We start from the raw sequence: 23090 nt of genomic DNA, 5'->3' as shown, positions 1-23090 counted from the left end.
GCTCCCTCTTTTGATGGTGTATGTTCGGGCATTCAAACCTTTTCTTACCCGCTTTTTCCAAACTATGGTCGGCTATTCACAGCTTCCTCTCCACCCACCATACTTGTATGGTGGGATATTCACACCCACTTGCATCCGAAGACCTCCGCCCCAAATTTTGTTGATATTTAGTCGGACATTCGCACCTTACCCGCTTTTGGCAAACTATGGCCTTCTTGCAGCCAAACAACTCTGATCTTGCTTTTGATGATGTAAGGTTGGGCATTCAGACCTTGCTTCACCTGCTTTTCACCAAATATAGTCGGACATTCACACCTTCTTGCAGCCGAACACTTCCGCTCCACCTTTTAGTGTTCTATCACACCTTTTTTTTCACCGCATTTTATACATTATGGTTGGAAATTTTCAACCACTCTCATCCGAAGACCTCTCCTCCCGCTTTTGTTAATATATTTGAACTTTAGTTTGACATTCAAACCTTCTTGCAGCTGAACCACCTCCGCTCCCTGTTTTGATCATATATGGTCTGGCTACTACCTTTTCTTACCCGTTTGTGAGTAATTATGGCTGGACATTCACACCTACTTGCAGTCGAACACAACCTCTCTCGCTTTTGATGATGTATGGACCGGCATTTTTACCTTTTCTAACACATTTTTCAGCAATTATGGTCAGAGATTCACACCTACTCACAGCCGAACAACTCCGCTCCCGCATTTGATGATGTATAGTCGGGCATTCTCACCCTTTCTCATCAGCTTTTTGCAAATTATGATCTGACATTCACACCTACTTGCAGTCGAACAGCTCTGCTCCCGCTTTTGATTATGTTTGGTTGGATATTCGAACCTTTTCTTAACTTCTTTTTACATATTTTGGTTGGACGTTCACACCTTCTTGTAGCCGAACACTTCCACTCCTGCTTTTGATGATGTATGGTTGGGCATTCACACCTTTTTTTTGCCCATTTTTCAGGAATTATGGTTGGACATTCACACCTTGCAGCTGAACACCTCCTATCCCACTTATGATCATGTGCGGTTTGATTTTCGAAAAGTTTCTTTCATGTTTTCTAGCAATTATTGATGGACATGTAGACCTTCTTGCAGCAGAACACCTCCGCTCCCGCTTTTGATCATACATTGTCAGGCATTCGCACCTTGTCTTACCCACTTTTTACAAACTTTAGTCGAACAGTCACACCTTTTTGCAGCCGAACACCACCTCTCCCGCTTTTGATGATGTATGGTCCAGCATTCTTACCTTTTCTAACACATTCTTCAGCAATTATGGTCGGACATTCACACCTACTCAGAGCCGAACACCTCCGCTCCCGCATTTGATGGTGTATAGTCGGGCATTCTCACCCTTTCTCATCAGCTTTTTACAAATTATGATCTGACATTCACACCTGCTTTTGATAATGTATTGTTAGGCATTCGCACCTTTTTTTTTACCCATTTTTCATGAATTATGGGTGGACATTCACACCTTCTTGCAGCCGAACACCTCCTCTCCCGCTTATGATCATGTGGGGTTTGATATTCGAAAATTTACTTTCTTGTTTTAAAGCAATTATTGATGGACATTCAAACCTTCTTTTTGATGGTGTATAGTCGGGCTTTCGAGCCTTTTCTTCCCGGTTTTTACAAACCATGGTCAGACTTTCACACCTTCTTGTAGCCGAACAACTCCGCTCCCGCTATTGATTGTGTACAGTCGGGTATTTTAACCTTTTCTTACCCGCTTTTTACCAACTATGGTCGGACATTCACACCGTCTTACAGCGGAACACCTCTGCTCCCGCTTTTGATGGTGTATAGTCGGGCATTCGAACCTTTTCTTACCCGCTTTTTACAAACTATGGTGGGACATTCAAACCTTCTTGTATCCGAAAACCTCCGCTCTCTCTTTTGATCATACATTGTCGGACATTCGCACCTTTTCTTACCCGCTTTTTACAAACCATGGTCGGACTTTCACATCTTCTTGTAGCCGAACACATCCGCTCCCGCTATTGATTGTGTACAGTCGGGTATTTTAACCTTTTCTTACCCGCTTTTTACAAACCATTGTTGGACTTTCACACCTTCTTGCAGCCGAACACCACCTCCCCCGCTTTTGATGATGTATGGCCCAGTATTCTTACCTTTTCTAACACATTTTTCAGCAATTATGGTCGGACATTCACACCTACTCACAGCTGGACACCTCCGCTCCCGCTTTTGATCATACAATGTCGGGACATCGCTCCTTGTCTTACCAGCTTTTTACAAACTTTAGTCGAACATTCACACCTTCTTGCAGCTGAACACCTCCGCTCCCGCTTTTGATGATGTATAGTCGGGCTTTCAAGCCTTTTCTTACCCGGTTTTTACAAATTATGGTTGGACATTCAGACCTTGCAGCCGAACACCTCCGCTCTCTCTTTTGATCATACATTGTCGGGCATTCGCACCTTGTCTTACCCGCTTTTTACAAACTATAGTCAGACATTCACACCTTGCAGCTGAACCTCCGCTCCCTGTTTTGATCATGTATGGTCTGGCAATACTACCTTTTCTTCCCCCGTTTGTGAGTAATTATGGCTGGACATTCACACCTACTTGCAGTCGAACAGCTCTGCTCCCGCTTTTGATTATGTTTGGTTGGATATTCAAACCTTTTCTTAACTGCTTTTTACAAACCATGGTCGTACTTTCACACCTTCTTGTAGCCGAACAACTCCGCTCCCGCTATTGATTTTGTACAGTCGGGTATTTTAACCTTTTCTTACCCGCTTTTTACCAACTATGGTCGGACATTCACACCGTCTTACAGCGGAACACCTCCGCTCCCGCTTTTTATGGTGTATAGTCGGGCATTTGAACCTTTTCTTACCCGCTATTTACAAACTATGGTAGGACATTCAAACTTTCGTGTATCCGAAAACCTCCGCTCTCTCTTTTGATCATACATTGTCGGACATTCGCACCTTTTCTTACCAGCTTTTTACAAACCGTGGTCGGACTGTCACACCTTCTTGTAGCCGAACACATCCGCTCCCGCTATTGATTGTGTACAGTCGGGTATATTAACCTTTTCTTACCCGCTTTTTACCAAGTATGGTTGGACATTCACACCTTCGTACAGCGGAACACCTCCGCTCCCTCTTTTGATGGTGTATATTCGGGCATTCAAACCTTTTCTTACCCGCTTTTTCCAAACTATGGTCGTCTATTCACAGCTTCCTCTCCACCCACCATACTTGTATGGTGGGATATTCACACCCACTTGCATCCGAAGACCTCCGCCCCAAATTTTGTTGATATTTAGTCGGACATTCGCACCTTACCCGCTTTTGGCAAACTATGGCCTTCTTGCAGCCAAACAACTCTGATCTTGCTTTTGATGATGTAAGGTTGGGCATTCAGACCTTGCTTCACCTGCTTTTCACCAAATATAGTCGGACATTCACACCTTCTTGCAGCCGAACAACTCCGCTCCCGCTATTGATTTTGTACAGTCGGGTATTTTAACCTTTTCTTACCCGCTTTTTACCAACTATGGTCGGACATTCACACCGTCTTACAGCGGAACACCTCCGCTCCCGCTTTTTATGGTGTATAGTCGGGCATTTGAACCTTTTCTTACCCGCTATTTACAAACTATGGTAGGACATTCAAACTTTCGTGTATCCGAAAACCTCCGCTCTCTCTTTTGATCATACATTGTCGGACATTCACACCTTTTCTTACCAGCTTTTTACAAACCATGGTCGGACTGTCACACCTTCTTGTAGCCGAACACATCCGCTCCCGCTATTGATTGTGTACAGTCGGGTATATTAACCTTTTCTTACCCGCTTTTTACCAAGTATGGTTGGACATTCACACCTTCATACAGCGGAACACCTCCGCTCCCTCTTTTGATGGTGTATGTTCGGGCATTCAAACCTTTTCTTACCCGCTTTTTCCAAACTATGGTCGGCTATTCACAGCTTCCTCTCCACCCACCATACTTGTATGGTGGGATATTCACACCCACTTGCATCCGAAGACCTCCGCCCCAAATTTTGTTGATATTTAGTCGGACATTCGCACCTTACCCGCTTTTGGCAAACTATGGCCTTCTTGCAGCCAAACAACTCTGATCTTGCTTTTGATGATGTAAGGTTGGGCATTCAGACCTTGCTTCACCTGCTTTTCACCAAATATAGTCGGACATTCACACCTACTTGCAGTCGAACACAACCTCTCTCGCTTTTGATGATGTATGGACCGGCATTTTTACCTTTTCTAACACATTTTTCAGCAATTATGGTCGGAGATTCACACCTACTCACAGCCGAACAACTCCGCTCCCGCATTTGATGATGTATAGTCGGGCATTCTCACCCTTTCTCATCAGCTTTTTGCAAATTATGATCTGACATTCACACCTACTTGCAGTCGAACAGCTCTGCTCCCGCTTTTGATTATGATTGGTTGGATATTCGAACCTTTTCTTAACTTCTTTTTACATATTTTGGTTGGACGTTCACACCTTCTTGTAGCCGAACACTTCCACTCCTGCTTTTGATGATGTATGGTTGGGCATTCACACCTTTTTTTTGCCCATTTTTCAGGAATTATGGGTGGACATTCACACCTTGCAGCTGAACACCTCCTATCCCACTTATGATCATGTGCGGTTTGATTTTCGAAAAGTTTCTTTCATGTTTTCTAGCAATTATTGATGGACATGTAGACCTTCTTTCAGCTGAACACCTCCGGTCCCGCTTTTGATCATACATTGTCAGGCATTCGCACCTTGTCTTACCCACTTTTTACAAACTTTAGTCGAACAGTCACACCTTTTTGCAGCCGAACACCACCTCTCCCGCTTTTGATGATGTATGGTCCATTATTCTTACCTTTTCTAACACATTCTTCAGCAATTATGGTCGGACATTCACACCTACTCAGAGCCGAACACCTCCGCTCCCGCATTTGATGGTGTATAGTCGTGCATTCTCACCCTTTCTCATCAGCTTTTTACAAATTATGATCTGACATTCACACCTGCTTTTGATAATGTATTGTTAGGCATTCGCACCTTTTTTTTTACCCATTTTTCATGAATTATGGGTGGACATTCACACCTTCTTGCAGCCGAACACCTCCTCTACCGCTTATGATCATGTGCGGTTTGATATTCGAAAATTTACTTTCTTGTTTTAAAGCAATTATTGATGGACATTCAAACCTTCTTTTTGATGGTGTATAGTCGGGCTTTCGAGCCTTTTCTTCCCGGTTTTTACAAACCATGGTCGGACTTTCACACCTTCTTGTAGCCGTACAACTCCGCTCCCGCTATTGATTGTGTACAGTCGGGTATTTTAACCTTTTCTTACCCGCTTTTTACCAACTATGGTCGGACATTCACACCGTCTTACAGCGGAACACCTCTGCTCCCGCTTTTGATGGTGTATAGTCGGGCATTCGAACCTTTTCTTACCCGCTTTTTACAAACTATGGTGGGACATTCAAACCTTCTTGTATCCGAAAACCTCCGCTCTCTCTTTTGATCATACATTGTCGGACATTCGCACCTTTTCTTACCCGCTTTTTACAAACCATGGTCGGACTTTCACATCTTCTTGTATCCGAACACATCCGCTCCCGCTATTGATTGTGTACAGTCGGGTATTTTAACCTTTTCTTACCCGCTTTTTACAAACCATTGTTGGACTTTCACACCTTCTTGCAGCCGAACACCACCTCTCCCGCTTTTGATGATATATGGTCCAGTATTCTTACCTTTTCTAACACATTTTTCAGCAATTATGGTCGGACATTCACACCTACTCACAGCTGGACACCTCCGCTCCCGCTTTTGATCATACAATGTCGGGACATCGCTCCTTGTCTTACCAGCTTTTTACAAACTTTAGTCGAACATTCACACCTTCTTGCAGCTGAACACCTCCGCTCCCGCTTTTGATGATGTATAGTCGGGCTTTCGAGCCTTTTCTTACCCGGTTTTTACAAATTATGGTTGGACATTCAGACCTTGCAGCCGAACACCTCCGCTCTCTCTTTTGATCATACATTGTCGGGCATTCGCACCTTGTCTTACCCGCTTTTTACAAACTATAGTCAGACATTCACACCTTGCAGCTGAACCTCCGCTCCCTGTTTTGATCATGTATGGTCTGGCAATACTACCTTTTCTTCCCCCGTTTGTGAGTAATTATGGCTGGACATTCACACCTACTTGCAGTCGAACAGCTCTGCTCCCGCTTTTGATTATGTTTGGTTGGATATTCGAACCTTTTCTTAACTGCTTTTTACAAACCATGGTCGTACTTTCACACCTTCTTGTAGCCGAACAACTCCGCTCCCGCTATTGATTTTGTACAGTCGGGTATTTTAACCTTTTCTTACCCGCTTTTTACCAAATATGGTCGGACATTCACACCGTCTTACAGCGGAACACCTCCGCTCCCGCTTTTTATGGTGTATAGTCGGGCATTTGAACCTTTTCTTACCCGCTATTTACAAACTATGGTAGGACATTCAAACTTTCGTGTATCCGAAAACCTCCGCTCTCTCTTTTGATCATACATTGTCGGACATTCGCACCTTTTCTTACCAGCTTTTTACAAACCATGGTCGGACTGTCACACCTTCTTGTAGCCGAACACATCCGCTCCCGCTATTGATTGTGTACAGTCGGGTATATTAACCTTTTCTTACCCGCTTTTTACCAAGTATGGTTGGACATTCACACCTTCGTACAGCGGAACACCTCCGCTCCCTCTTTTGATGGTGTATGTTCGGGCATTCAAACCTTTTCTTACCCGCTTTTTCCAAACTATGGTCGGCTATTCACAGCTTCCTCTCCACCCACCATACTTGTATGGTGGGATATTCACACCCACTTGCATCCGAAGACCTCCGCCCCAAATTTTGTTGATATTTAGTCGGACATTCGCACCTTACCCGCTTTTGGCAAACTATGGCCTTCTTGCAGCCAAACAACTCTGATCTTGCTTTTGATGATGTAAGGTTGGGCATTCAGACCTTGCTTCACCTGCTTTTCACCAAATATAGTCGGACATTCACACCTTCTTGCAGCCGAACACTTCCGCTCCACCTTTTAGTGTTCTATCACACCTTTTTTTTCACCGCATTTTATACATTATGGTTGGAAATTTTTAACCACTCTCATCCGAAGACCTCTCCTCCCGCTTTTGTTAATATATTTGAACTTTAGTTTGACATTCAAACCTTCTTGCAGCTGAACCACCTCCGCTCCCTGTTTTGATCATATATGGTCTGGCTACTACCTTTTCTTACCCGTTTGTGAGTAATTATGGCTGGACATTCACACCTACTTGCAGTCGAACACAACCTCTCTCGCTTTTGATGATGTATGGACCGGCATTTTTACCTTTTCTAACACATTTTTCAGCAATTATGGTCGGAGATTCACACCTACTCACAGCCGAACAACTCCGCTCCCGCATTTGATGATGTATAGTCGGGCATTCTCACCCTTTCTCATCAGCTTTTTGCAAATTATGATCTGACATTCACACCTACTTGCAGTCGAACAGCTCTGCTCCCGCTTTTGATTATGTTTGGTTGGATATTCGAACCTTTTCTTAACTTCTTTTTACATATTTTGGTTGGACGTTCACACCTTCTTGTAGCCGAACACTTCCACTCCTGCTTTTGATGATGTATGGTTGGGCATTCACACCTTTTTTTTGCCCATTTTTCAGGAATTATGGGTGGATATTCACACCTTGCAGCTGAACACCTCCTATCCCACTTATGATCATGTGCGGTTTGATTTTCGAAAAGTTTCTTTCATGTTTTCTAGCAATTATTGATGGACATGTAGACCTTCTTGCAGCTGAACACCTCCGCTCCCGCTTTTGATCATACATTGTCAGGCATTCGCACCTTGTCTTACCCACTTTTTACAAACTTTAGTCGAACAGTCACACCTTTTTGCAGCAGAACACCACCTCTCCCGCTTTTGATGATGTATGGTCCGGCATTCTTACCTTTTCTAACACATTCTTCAGCAATTATGGTCGGACATTCACACCTACTCAGAGCCGAACACCTCCGCTCCCGCATTTGATGGTGTATAGTCGGGCATTCTCACCCTTTCTCATCAGCTTTTTACAAATTATGATCTGACATTCACACCTGCTTTTGATAATGTATTGTTAGGCATTCGCACCTTTTTTTTTACCCATTTTTCATGAATTATGGGTGGACATTCACACCTTCTTGCAGCCGAACACCTCCTCTACCGCTTATGATCATGTGCGGTTTGATATTCGAAAATTTACTTTCTTGTTTTAAAGCAATTATTGATGGACATTCAAACCTTCTTTTTGATGGTGTATAGTCGGGCTTTCGAACCTTTTCTTCCCGGTTTTTACAAACCATGGTCGGACTTTCACACCTTCTTGTAGCCGTACAACTCCGCTCCCGCTATTGATTGTGTACAGTCGGGTATTTTAACCTTTTCTTACCCGCTTTTTACCAACTATGGTCGGACATTCACACCGTCTTACAGCGGAACACCTCTGCTCCCGCTTTTGATGGTGTATAGTCGGGCATTCGAACCTTTTCTTACCCGCTTTTTACAAACTATGGTGGGACATTCAAACCTTCTTGTATCCGAAAACCTCCGCTCTCTCTTTTGATCATACATTGTCGGACATTCGCACCTTTTCTTACCCGCTTTTTACAAACCATGGTCGGACTTTCACATCTTCTTGTAGCCGAACACATCCGCTCCCGCTATTGATTGTGTACAGTCGGGTATTTTAACCTTTTCTTACCCGCTTTTTACAAACAATTGTTGGACTTTCACACCTTCTTGCAGCCGAACACCACCTCTCTCGCTTTTGATGATGTATGGTCCAGTATTCTTACCTTTTCTAACACATTTTTCAGCAATTATGGTCGGACATTCACACCTACTCACAGCTGGACACCTCCGCTCCCGCTTTTGATCATACAATGTCGGGACATCGCTCCTTGTCTTACCAGCTTTTTACAAACTTTAGTCGAACATTCACACCTTCTTGCAGCTGAACACCTCCGCTCCCGCTTTTGATGATGTATAGTCGGGCTTTCGAGCCTTTTCTTACCCGGTTTTTACAAATTATGGTTGGACATTCAGACCTTGCAGCCGAACACCTCCGCTCTCTCTTTTGATCATACATTGTCGGGCATTCGCACCTTGTCTTACCCGCTTTTTACAAACTATAGTCAGACATTCACACCTTGCAGCTGAACCTCCGCTCCCTGTTTTGATCATGTATGGTCTGGCAATACTACCTTTTCTTCCCCCGTTTGTGAGTAATTATGGCTGGACATTCACACCTACTTGCAGTCGAACAGCTCTGCTCCCGCTTTTGATTATGTTTGGTTGGATATTCGAACCTTTTCTTAACTGCTTTTTACAAACCATGGTCGTACTTTCACACCGTCTTGTAGCCGAACAACTCCGCTCTCGCTATTGATTTTGTACAGTCGGGTATTTTAACCTTTTCTTACCCGCTTTTTACCAACTATGGTCGGACATTCACACCGTCTTACAGCGGAACACCTCCGCTCCCGCTTTTTATGGTGTATAGTCGGGCATTTGAACCTTTTCTTACCCGCTATTTACAAACTATGGTAGGACATTCAAACTTTCGTGTATCCGAAAACCTCCGCTCTCTCTTTTGATCATACATTGTCGGACATTCGCACCTTTTCTTACCGGCTTTTTACAAACCATGGTCGGACTGTCACACCTTCTTGTAGCCGAACACATCCGCTCCCGCTATTGATTGTGTACAGTCGGGTATATTAACCTTTTCTTACCCGCTTTTTACCAAGTATGGTTGGACATTCACACCTTCGTACAGCGGAACACCTCCGCTCCCTCTTTTGATGGTGTATGTTCGGGCATTCAAACCTTTTCTTACCCGCTTTTTCCAAACTATGGTCGGCTATTCACAGCTTCCTCTCCACCCACCATACTTGTATGGTGGGATATTAACACCCACTTGCATCCGAAGACCTCCGCCCCAAATTTTGTTGATATTTAGTCGGACATTCGCACCTTACCCGCTTTTGGCAAACTATGGCCTTCTTGCAGCCAAACAACTCTGATCTTGCTTTTGATGATGTAAGGTTGGGCATTCAGACCTTGCTTCACCTGCTTTTCACCAAATATAGTCGGACATTCACACCTTCTTGCAGCCGAACACTTCCGCTCCACCTTTTAGTGTTCTATCACACCTTTTTTTTCACCGCATTTTATACATTATGGTTGGAAATTTTCAACCACTCTCATCCGAAGACCTCTCCTCCCGCTTTTGTTAATATATTTGAACTTTAGTTTGACATTCAAACCTTCTTGCAGCTGAACCACCTCCGCTCCCTGTTTTGATCATATATGGTCTGGCTACTACCTTTTCTTACCCGTTTGTGAGTAATTATGGCTGGACATTCACACCTACTTGCAGTCGAACACAACCTCTCTCGCTTTTGATGATGTATGGACCGGCATTTTTACCTTTTCTAACACATTTTTCAGCAATTATGGTCGGAGATTCACACCTACTCACAGCCGAACAACTCCGCTCCCGCTTTTGATGATGTATAGTCGGGCATTCTCACCCTTTCTCATCAGCTTTTTGCAAATTATGATCTGACATTCACACCTACTTGCAGTCGAACAGCTCTGCTCCCGCTTTTGATTATGTTTGGTTGGATATTCGAACCTTTTCTTAACTTCTTTTTACATATTTTGGTTGGACGTTCACACCTTCTTGTAGCCGAACACTTCCACTCCTGCTTTTGATGATGTATGGTTGGGCATTCACACCTTTTTTTTGCCCATTTTTCAGGAATTATGGGTGGACATTCACACCTTGCAGCTGAACACCTATCCCACTTATGATCATGTGCGGTTTGATTTTCGAAAAGTTTCTTTCATGTTTTCTAGCAATTATTGATGGACATTTAGACCTTCTTGCAGCTGAACACCTCCGCTCCCGCTTTTGATCATACATTGTCAGGCATTCGCACCTTGTCTTACCCACTTTTTACAAACTTTAGTCGAACAGTCACACCTTTTTGCAGCCGAACACCACCTCTCCCGCTTTTGATGATGTATGGTTCAGCATTCTTACCTTTTCTAACACATTCTTCAGCAATTATGGTCGGACATTCACACCTACTCAGAGCCGAACACCTCCGCTCCCGCATTTGATGGTGTATAGTCGGGCATTCTCACCCTTTCTCATCAGCTTTTTACAAATTATGATCTGACATTCACACCTGCTTTTGATAATGTATTGTTAGGCATTCGCACCTTTTTTTTTACCCATTTTTCATGAATTATGGGTGGACATTCACACCTTCTTGCAGCCGAACACCTCCTATCCCGCTTATGATCATGTGCGGTTTGATATTCGAAAATTTACTTTCTTGTTTTAAAGCAATTATTGATGGACATTCAAACCTTCTTTTTGATGGTGTATAGTCGGGCTTTCGAGCCTTTTCTTCCCGGTTTTTACAAACCATGGTCGGACTTTCACAACTTCTTGTAGCCGAACAACTCCGCTCCCGCTATTGATTGTGTACAGTCGGGTATTTTAACCTTTTCTTACCCGCTTTTTACCAACTATGGTCGGACATTCACACCGTCTTACAGCGGAACACCTCTATTCCCGCTTTTGATGGTGTATAGTCGGGCATTCGAACCTTTTCTTACCCGCTTTTTACAAACTATGGTGGGACATTCAAACCTTCTTGTATCTGAAAACCTCCGCTCTCTCTTTTGATCATACATTGTCGGACATTCGCACCTTTTCTTACCCGCTTTTTACAAACCATGGTCGGACTTTCACATCTTCTTGTAGCCGAACACATCCGCTCCCGCTATTGATTGTGTACAGTCGGGTATTTTAACCTTTTCTTACCCGCTTTTTACCAAGTATGGTCGGACATTCACACCTTCGTACAGCGGAACACCTCCGCTCCCTCTTTTGATGGTGTATGTTCGGGCATTCAAACCTTTTCTTACCCGCTTTTTCCAAACTATGGTCGGCTATTTACAGCTTCCTCTCCACCATACTTGTATGGTGGGATATTTACACCCACTTGCATCCGAAGACCTCCGCCCCAAATTTTGTTGATATTTAGTCGGACATTCGCACCTTACCCGCTTTTGGAAAACTATGGCCTTCTTGCAGCCAAACACCTCTGATCTCGCTTTTGATGATATAAGGTTGGGCATTCAGACCTTGCTTCACCTGCTTTTCACCAAATATAGTCGGACATTCACACCTTCTTGCAGCCGAACACTTCCGCTTTTAGTGTTCTATGAGGCATTCACATATTTTTTTTCACCGTATTTTATAGATTATGGTTGGAAATTCTCACCCACTCTCATCCGAAGACCTCTCCTCCCGCTTTTGTTAATATATAGTCGGGCATTCGAACCTTTTCTTACCCGCTTTTTACAAATTATAGTCGAACATTCACACCTACTTGCAGCTGAATACTTCCGCTCCACCTTGTAGGTATGTATGGTTGGCATTTGCACCTCTTTTTATACTGATTGCTGAAGATTAAGTTGTACTTTCTCAAACTACAACTTTTTTTTATTTGTTGAAACTTGATTTGAAGTGGATAAATAAGGAGGACAAACAGTTTTAAGTCAGGCTGATAGAAGGAATTAATTTTATAGCAAAATCTGTACTTCGTCATATGTCGAGAGATGCTTATTGCTGAAGAAGTTCTTTCTCATTCTACAAAGTACAACGTTGTTTATCGTTGAAACTTGATTAGACATGAATAAATATGAAGGACAAAGCAGTCTTAACTTGGTTTGAGTTAATGAATTCGTTTTATAGGAGAATCCGAATTCGTGCATAACTCATAAAATAGAGCTTATTTTCGGATTCCTGAAGAATGATTCTGGTTCTTTCTAATAATACAAAGTTTGTTGTTTATTGTTGAAACTTCATCAGAAGTGAAGAAATAAATGAATGCCTATCAACAAATTGACCTTCTGTTGACCTTCGGGGAGGTGAGTATCTTCACTAGACTCACCTGTCTGCTCTTCCTCCTCATTTAGCGTAGCTCCACCCTCTGCCTGTGAATTCTCACAGACTTCAACACTGAGTGGTGAGGCCTCTACAGGCCCCTCCCCTTTTTGCTCCTCACTTCCAATCCAAGCTTTTGGCGGGAAGTTTGAATTTATTGGGTCAACCTCTTCACTTTGTTCACCAACTGCCACCTTTGGTCCTTCTCTTTGTTGGCTTGACTGTGGCTTTACCGTCTTTAATTTGTTGGCAAAAGATTTAGGGCAATCTCTGAAGAGGTGATTTAATTCTCCACAGAGATTACATTTCCTGCCATTTGGACACTCTCCAAAAGTTTGCCCAATTTCTCTGCTCTTCCCACATAACACCTTGGTACAAGCCTCAACCAGGTGCCCATGCTCACCACACTTGCGGCAGAACTTGGGCTGCCCCTGGTAGTGGATGTAACCTCGGTTTTCAAGGTGGCCAGAGTGTCGCCCACCCGCTGCACTGAGCACTCTTCAGCCCTTTTAAATGGTATAACTTTGCACTCCCGCACGCTCCAGCAAGCACCATTCAAGCAACAACTTTGCACTCCAGCTTCGAACATCGGCACAGTCGCAACAAGTAAGGCGACTCTACTCAGAGAAGTCACTCTGCACAGTAACAAGATTTCTTTTGCACAGACAGAAAGGGCTTCACCCGCAAAGGTAAAGCCTGCCAAAAATAGAAACAACTCATTAGTGCTGCTCTCCACAGAAATCTTTAGTAAAAGGCGAAAGACTTGTACGTTATGAAGAGAAACCAGAGTACGATTATCCGTCACTGCGGGAGCAGGGCATCAGGCTTGTTGGCATAGCCACCTTCCCCATGGTGAGCTTTGCTTGGTTGAGACACTTGCTCCCCCCCCCCCCTTGCTCCTCGGCTGACCAAGTAGGAACAATCGGGCCCTATTCGATGGCTGCCATGTCTTTTACTCTGTGCAAAAGACAAGGCAGCAACAAAAACACCACGAGAATCCCGTATTGAGGCTTTGTTCTGACCGCTCATTCGGGGTCGCATTTCTTTCAAGCAATTCTCCTGGTTAGCCCACACTCGGCTCGCTCCCATAGCCGTGTTAAAGTCTACTTCGCATTCACTCTCTTTTCCCATCAGACTCTTGGGATTTTATCTATAAAATGAATTCCTTCACTCAAACTATGTGAAAACTGCTTTGTCCTTAATATTTACCATGTCTAGAAAGATTTAAACAAAAAAAACAACGTGTACTTTGCAGTAAAAGAAAGAGCAAATCTAAAATTTCAGGAATCCGAGAATAAGCTTACTTTCATGAGTTCTTCACGATTTCGGATTTTGCTATAAAATGAATTCCTTCACTCAAACTAAATTAAAACTGCTAAACCGCTAATCTGTTATATGTAAGGCAGATGTCAAATTCACCGAAATAGGATCAAAGGGTATTCGGCCAATCGAGCTGTAGCAACTTCGGTAAAAGAGTATAAGTTGAAGAGTTTGTGAATAAAGGTGTGCGCACACAGTGTGCTGTACGAAAATAGGCAGGGAGCAATGCCGGCTGGGGTATATGTTCTTGTATGTTGTCTGACTGTTTGATTTGAATGTGTTGTGTAAGTGTCCTATTGAATGTTACATGTTTGGGCTTTGACACGCTTCACTGTGGTTGTTAACTGTGTGGTGTGTCCTGAAATGTTATATGTTTGGGCTGTGTGACATGCTTAATGCTTGTCAGTAGCTACCCACTTATTCATATACTATCAAAGTATGTCCGGACTTCTTATGTTGTCAGTTCCCATCAAAAGCGGAAGCGGAGGTCTTCGGATGCAAGTGGGTGTGAATATCCCACCATACAAGTATGGTGGAGAGGAAGCTGTGAATGGCCGACCATAGTAAAAGGCGGGTGAGAGAAGGTGCGAATGCCTAACCATACATCATCAAAAGAGGGAGCGGAGGTGTTCCGCTGTAAGACGGTGTGAATGTCCGACCATAGATGGTAAAAAGCGGGTAAGAAAAGGTTAAATTGCCCGACTGTACACAATCAAAAGAGGGAGCGGAGTTGTTCAGCTAAGAGAAGGTGTGAAAGTCCGACCTTGGTTTGTAAAAAGCGGGTAAGAAAAGGTTCGTATGCCCGAATATACACCATCAAAAGCGGAAGCGGAGGTGTTCGGCTGCAAGATATTGTGAACGTCCGACCAAAGTTTGTAAAAAGCAGTTAAGAAAAGGTTCGAATATCTAACCAAACATAATCAAAAGCGGGAGCAGAGCTGTTCGACTGGAAGTAGGTGTGAATGTCAGATCATAATTTTCAAAAAGCTGATGAGAAAGGGTGAGAATGCCCGACTATACATCATCAAATGCGGGAGCGGAGTTGTTCGGCTGTGAGTAGGTGTGAATCTCCGACCATAATTGCTGAAAAATGTGTTAGAATAGGTAAAAATGCCGGTCCATACATCATCAAAAGCGAGAGAGGTTGTGTTCGGCTGCAAGTAGGTGTGAATGTCCAGCCATAATTACTCACAAACGGGTAAGAAAAGGTAGTATTGCCAGACCATATATGATCAAAACAGGGAGCGGAGGTGGTTCAGCTGCAAGAAGGTTTGAATGTCCGACTAAAGTTCAAATATATTAAAGAAAGCGGGAGGAGAGGTCTTCGGATGAGAGTGGTTGAAAATTTCCAACCATAATGTATAAAATGCGGTGAAAAAAAGGTGTGATAGAACACTAAAAGGTGGAGCGGAAGTGTTCGGCTGCAAGAAGGTGTGAATATCCGACTATATTTGGTGAAAAGCAGGTGAAGCAAGGTCTGAATGCCCAACCTTACATCATCAAAAGCGAGATCAGAGGTGTTTGGCTGCAAGAAGGCCATAGTTTGCCAAAAGCGGGTAAGGTGCGAATGTCCGACTAAATATCAACAAAATTTGGGGCAGAGGTCTTCGGATGCAAGTGGGTGTGAATATCCAACCATACAAGTATGGTGGAGAGGAAGCTGTGAATAGCCGACCATAGTTTGGAAAAAGCGGGTAAGAAAAGGTTTGAATACCCGAACATACACCATCAAAAGAGGGAGCGGAGGTGTTCCGCTGTACGAAGGTGTGAATGTCCGACCATAGTTGGTAAAAAGCGGGTAAGAAAAGGTTAAAATACCCGACTGTACACAATCAATAGCGGGAGCGGAGTTGTTCGGCTACTAAAAGGTGTGAAAGTCCGACCCTGGTTTATAAAAAGCGGGTAAGAAAAGGTTCGAATGCCCGAACATACACCAACAAAAGAGGGAGCGGAGGTGTTCGGCTGCAAGAAGGTGTGAACGTCCAACCAAAGTTTGTAAAAAAGCAGTTAAGAAAAGGTTCGAATATCTAACCAAACATAATCAAAAGCGGGAGCAGAGCTGTTCGACTGCAAGTAGGTGTGAATGTCAGAGAATAATTTGCAAAAAGCTGATGAGAAAGGGTGAGAAATCCCGACTATACACCATCAAATGCGGTAGCGGAGTTGTTCGGCTGTGAGTAGGTGTGATTCTCCAACCATAATTGCTGAAAAATGTGTTAGAAAAGGTAAGAATGCCGGTCCATACATCATCAAAAGCGGGAGAGGTGGTGTTCGGCTGCAAGTAGGTGTGAATGTCCATTAATAATTGCTTTAAAACATGAAAGAAAATTTTCGAATATCAAACCTTACATGATCATTAGCGGGAGAGGAGGTGTTCAGCTGCAAGAAGATGTGAATATCCACCCATAATTACTGAAAAATGGGTAGGAAAAGATGCGAATGTCCAACCATAAATCATCAAAAGCAGGAGTGGAGTTGTTCAGCTACAAGAAGGTATGAAAGTCCAACCATGGTTTGTAAAAAGCGGGTAAGAGAAGGTTCGAATACCCGAATATATACCATCAAAAGCGGAAGTGGGGGTGTTCGGCTGCAAGAAGGTGTGAACGTCCGACCAAATATTGTAAAAAGCAGTTAAGAAAAGGTTTGAATATCCAACCGAACATAATCAAAAGCGGGAGCAGAGCTGTTCGACTGCAAGTAGGTGTGAATGTCAGATCATAATTGCTGAAAAATGTGATAGAAAAGACTAGAATGCCGGACAATACATCATCAAAAGCGGGAGAGGTGGTTTTTCGGCTGCAAGTAGGTGTGAATGTCCAGCCATAATTACTCACAAACGGGGGAAGAAAAGGTAGTATTTCCAGACCACACATGATCAAAACAGGGAATGGAGGTGGTTCAGCTGCAAGGTGTGAATGTCTGACTAAAGTTTGTAAAAACCGTGTAAGACAAGGGGCGAATGCCCGACAATGTATGATCAAAAGAGGGAGCGGAGGTTTTCGGCTGCAAGGTCTGAATGTCCAACCATAATTTGTAAAAATCGGGGAAGAAAAGGCTCGAAAGCCCGACTATACACCATCAAAAGCGGGAGCAGAGGTGTTCAGGTGCAAGCAGGTCTGAATGTCCGACCAATAATTACTGAAAAATGGGTAAGAAAAGGTGCGAATGCCAAATCATACATCATCAAAAGCAGGAGCGGATGTGTTCGGCTACAAGAAGGTTTGAATGTCCAACCATAGTAAGTAATAGGCGGGTAAGAAAAGGCTCGAATGCCCGACTATACACCATCAAAAGCGGAAGCGGAGGTGTTCGGCTGCAAGATATTGTGAACGTCCGACCAAAGTTTGTAAAAAGCAGTTAAGAAAAGGTTCTAATATCTAACCAAACATAATCAAAAGCGGGAGCAGAGCTGTTCGACTGCAAGTAGGTGTGAATATCAGATCATAATTTGCAAAAAGCTGATGAGAAAGGGTGAGAATGCCCGACTATACACCATCAAATGCGGGAGCGGAGTTGTTCGGCTGTGAGTAGGTGTGAATCTCCGACCATAATTGCTGAAAAATGTGTTAGAAAAGGTAAGAATGCCGGTCCATACATCATCAAAAGCGAGAGAGGTTGTGTTCGGCTGCAAGTAGGTGTGAATGTCCATTAATAATTGCTTTAAAACATGAAAGAAAATTTTCGAATATCAAACCTTACATGATCATTAGCGGGAGAGGAGGTGTTCAGCTGCAAGAAGATGTGAATATCCACCCATAATTACTGAAAAATGGGTAGGAAAAGATGCGAATGTCCAACCATAAATCATCAAAAGCAGGAGTGGAGTTGTTCAGCTACAAGAAGGTTTTACAAACCATGGTTTGTAAAAAGCGGGTAAGAGAAGGTTCGAATACCCGAATATATACCATCAAAAGCGGAAGTGGGGGTGTTCGGCTGCAAGAAGGTGTGAACGTCCGACCAAATATTGTAAAAAGCAGTTAAGAAAAGGTTTGAATATCCAACCGAACATAATCAAAAGCGGGAGCAGAGCTGTTCGACTGCAAGTAGGTGTGAATGTCAGATCATAATTGCTGAAAAATGTGATAGAAAAGACTAGAATGCCGGACAATACATCATCAAAAGCGGGAGAGGTGGTTTTTCGGCTGCAAGTAGGTGTGAATGTCCAGCCATAATCACTCACAAACGGAGGAAGAAAAGGTAGTATTTCCAGACCACACATGATCAAAACAGGGAATGGAGGTGGTTCAACTGCAAGGTGTGAATGTCTGACTAAAGTTTGTAAAAACCGTGTAAGACAAGGGGCGAATGCCCGACAATGTATGATCAAAAGAGGGAGCGGAGGTTTTCGGCTGCAAGGTCTGAATGTCCAACCACAATTTGTAAAAATCGGGGAAGAAAAGGCTCGAAAGCCCGACTATACACCATCAAAAGCGGGAGCAGAGGTGTTCAGGTGCAAGAAGGTCTGAATATCCGACCAAAAATTAATGAAAAATGGGTAAGAAAAGGTGCAAATGCCAAATAATACATCATCAAAAGCAGGAGCGGATGTGTTCGGCTACAAGAAGGTTTGAATGTCCAACCATAGTAAGTAATAGGCGGGTAAGAAAAGGCTCGAATGCCCGACTATATACCATCAAAAGCGGAAGCGGAGGTGTTCGGCTGCAAGACGGTGTGAACGTCCGACCAAAGTTTGTAAAAAGCAGTTAAGAAAATGTTCGAATATCCAACCAAACATAATCAAAAGCGGGAGCAGAGCTGTTCGACTGCAAGTAGGTGTGAATATCAGATCATAATTTGCAAAAAGCTGTTGAGAAAGGGTGAGAATGCCCGACTATACACTATCAAATGTGGGAGCGGAGTTGTTCGGCTGTGAGTAGGTGTGATTCTACAACCATAATTGCTGAAAAATGTGTTAGAAAAGGTAAGAATGCCGGACCATATATCACCAAAAGCGGGAGAGGTTGTGTTCGGCTGCAAGTAGGTGTGAATGTCCAGCCATAATTACTCACAAACGGGTAAGAAAGGGTACTATTGCCAGACCATATATGATCAAAACAGGGAGCGGAGGTGGTTCAGCTGCAAGAAGGTTTGAATGTCCGACTAAAGTTTGTAAAAAGCGGGTAAGACAAGGTGTGAATTCCCGACAATGTATGATCAAAAGAGGAGTGGAGGTTTTCGGCTGCAAGAAGGTCTGAATGTCCACCCATAATTACTGAAAAATGGGTAAGAAAAGGTGCGAAAGCCCAACCGCACATGATCATAAGTGGATGAGAAGGTGTTCGACTGCAAGTAGGTGTGAATGTAAGATCATAATTTGTAAAAAGCGGGTAAGAAAAGGTAAGAATGCCCAACCATAAATGATCAAAAGCGGCAGCAGAGTTTCGACTGGTATTTATCAATGTCTAGATAGATTTCAACAAAAAACAACGTTGTACTTTGCAGTAAAAGAAAGTGCAAATCAAAAGTTTTAGGAATCCGAGAATAAGCTTATTTTCATGAGTTCTGCACGATTTCGGATTTTATGTATAAAATGAATTCCTTCACGCAAACTAAGTTAACACTGCTTTGTCATTCATATGTACCCATTTCTACATATATTTCAAGCATAAACTTCCTCATACTACCCTGAATGAGAAAGAGCAACACTTGTGATTAAGCCATACGCCCCTTTTGAGGAGTTCTGCATGGTTTGGGATTTTATCTATAAAATTAATTCCTTCACTCAAACTATGTTAAAACGGCTTTTACCTTCATATTTATCAATGTCTCGATAGATTTAAACAAAAAAACAACGTTGTACTTTGCAATAAAAGAAAGAGCAAATCAAAAGTTTTAGGAATCCGAGAATAAGCTTATTTTCATGAGTTCTGCACGATTTCGGATTTTATGTATAAAATGAATTCATTCACTCAAACCAAGTTAAAACTGCTTTTTCATTCATATTTATCAATGTCTAGATCGACTTCAACAAAGAACAACATTGTATTTTGCAGTAGAAGAAAGAGCAAAACTGAAGGATCAGGAATCCGAGAATAAGCTTATTTTCTTATGGGCAAGTGGGAACTGCTTTGTCCTTCGTATTTATCAATGTGTAGATGGATTTCAACTTCTTCTACTGCAAAGTCCAATGTTTTTCTTTGTTGAAGTCGATCTAGACATTGATGAATATGGAAGGACAAAGCAGTTTTAACTTGGTTTGAGCAAAGCAATTCATTTTATAGCAAAATCCGAAATCGTGCAGAACTCATGAAAGCAGGCTTATACTCGGATTCCTGAAACTTTAGATTTGCTCTTTCTTTTACTGCAAAGTACAACGTTGTTTTTTTGTTTAAATCTTTCTAGACATGGTAAATATGAAGGACAAATCAGTTTTAACATAGTTTGAGTGAAGTAATGCATTTTATAAGCAAAATCCCAAATCATGCAAAACTCACGAAAAGCTTTTTCTCGCTTTTCACTGCTTTTTACAAACTTTGGTCGGACGTTCACACCTTCTTGCATCCGAACACCTCCGCTTCCGCTTTTGATGATGTATATTCGGGCATTCGAACCTTTTATTACCCGCTTTTTACAAACCATTGTTGGACTTTCACACCTTCTTGCAGCCGAACACCACCTCTCCCGCTTTTGATGATGTATGGTCCAGTAACCTTTTCTAACACATTTTTCAGCAATTATGGTCGGACATTCACACCTACTCACAGCTGGACACCTCCGCTCCCGCTTTTGATCATACAATGTCGGGACATCGCTCCTTGTCTTACCAGCTTTTTACAAACTTTAGTCGAACATTCACACCTTCTTGCAGCTGAACACCTCCGCTCCCGCTTTTGATGATGTATAGTCGGGCTTTCGAGCCTTTTCTTACCCGGTTTTTACAAATTATGGTTGGACATTCAGACCTTGCAGCCGAACACCTCCGCTCTCTCTTTTGATCATACATTGTCGGGCATTCGCACCTTGTCTTACCCGCTTTTTACAAACTATAGTCAGACATTCACACCTTGCAGCTGAACCTCCGCTCCCTGTTTTGATCATGTATGGTCTGGCAATACTACCTTTTCTTCCCCCGTTTGTGATTAATTATGGCTGGACATTCAAACCTACTTGCAGTCGAACAGATCTGCTCCCGCTTTTGATTATGTTTGGTTGGATATTCGAACCTTTTCTTAACTGCTTTTTACAAACCATGGTCGTACTTTCACACCGTCTTGTAGCCGAACAACTCCGCTCTCGCTATTGATTTTGTACAGTCGGGTATCTTAACCTTTTCTTACCCGCTTTTTACCAACTATGGTCGGACATTCACACCGTCTTACAGCGGAACACCTCCGCTCCCGCTTTTTATGGTGTATAGTCGGGCATTTGAACCTTTTCTTACCCGCTATTTACAAACTATGGTAGGACATTCAAACTTTCGTGTATCCGAAAACCTCCGCTCTCTCTTTTGATCATACATTGTCGGACATTCGCACCTTTTCTTACCGGCTTTTTACAAACCATGGTCGGACTGTCACACCTTCTTGTAGCCGAACACATCCGCTCCCGCTATTGATTGTGTACAGTCGGGTATATTAACCTTTTCTTACCCGCTTTTTACCAAGTATGGTTGGACATTCACACCTTCGTACAGCGGAACACCTCCGCTCCCTCTTTTGATGGTGTATGTTCGGGCATTCAAACCTTTTCTTACCCGCTTTTTCCAAACTATGGTCGGCTATTCACAGCTTCCTCTCCACCCACCATACTTGTATGGTGGGATATTCACACCCACTTGCATCCGAAGACCTCCGCCCCAAATTTTGTTGATATTTAGTCGGACATTCGCACCTTACCCGCTTTTGGCAAACTATGGCCTTCTTGCAGCCAAACAACTCTGATCTTGCTTTTGATGATGTAAGGTTGGGCATTCAGACCTTGCTTCACCTGCTTTTCACCAAATATAGTCGGACATTCACACCTTCTTGCAGCCGAACACTTCCGCTCCACCTTTTAGTGTTCTATCACACCTTTTTTTTCACCGCATTTTATACATTATGGTTGGAAATTTTCAACCACTCTCATCCGAAGACCTCTCCTCCCGCTTTTGTTAATATATTTGAACTTTAGTTTGACATTCAAACCTTCTTGCAGCTGAACCACCTCCGCTCCCTGTTTTGATCATATATGGTCTGGCTACTACCTTTTCTTACCCGTTTGTGAGTAATTATGGCTGGACATTCACACCTACTTGCAGTCGAACACAACCTCTCTCGCTTTTGATGATGTATGGACCGGCATTTTTACCTTTTCTAACACATTTTTCAGCAATTATGGTCGGAGATTCACACCTACTCACAGCCGAACAACTCCGCTCCCGCTTTTGATGATGTATAGTCGGGCATTCTCACCCTTTCTCATCAGCTTTTTGCAAATTATGATCTGACATTCACACCTACTTGCAGTCGAACAGCTCTGCTCCCGCTTTTGATTATGTTTGGTTGGATATTCGAACCTTTTCTTAACTTCTTTTTACATATTTTGGTTGGACGTTCACACCTTCTTGTAGCCGAACACTTCCACTCCTGCTTTTGATGATGTATGGTTGGGCATTCACACCTTTTTTTTGCCCATTTTTCAGGAATTATGGGTGGACATTCACACCTTGCAGCTGAACACCTCCTCTCCCACT

The 23090-nt window shown here is 43.0% G+C and overlaps 1 non-coding gene across 1 annotated transcript; it reads right to left on the bottom strand.

Moving 5' to 3' along the window:
- Positions 1–13777: 13777 nt before the first annotated feature.
- LOC140274255 (U5 spliceosomal RNA) lies at positions 13778–13891 on the bottom strand. The gene has a single exon (XR_011908225.1). It is a non-coding gene; the product is annotated as a U5 spliceosomal RNA (small nuclear RNA).
- Between the last annotated feature and the right edge of the window lie 9199 nt (positions 13892–23090).

This window comes from Leuresthes tenuis, unplaced genomic scaffold (assembly GCF_036924035.1).
Source record: "Leuresthes tenuis unplaced genomic scaffold, fLeuTen1.0.hap1 SCAF_17, whole genome shotgun sequence".
Classification (NCBI taxonomy): domain Eukaryota; kingdom Metazoa; phylum Chordata; class Actinopteri; order Atheriniformes; family Atherinopsidae; genus Leuresthes; species Leuresthes tenuis.
This window is presented reverse-complemented; position numbering and strand designations above follow the sequence as displayed.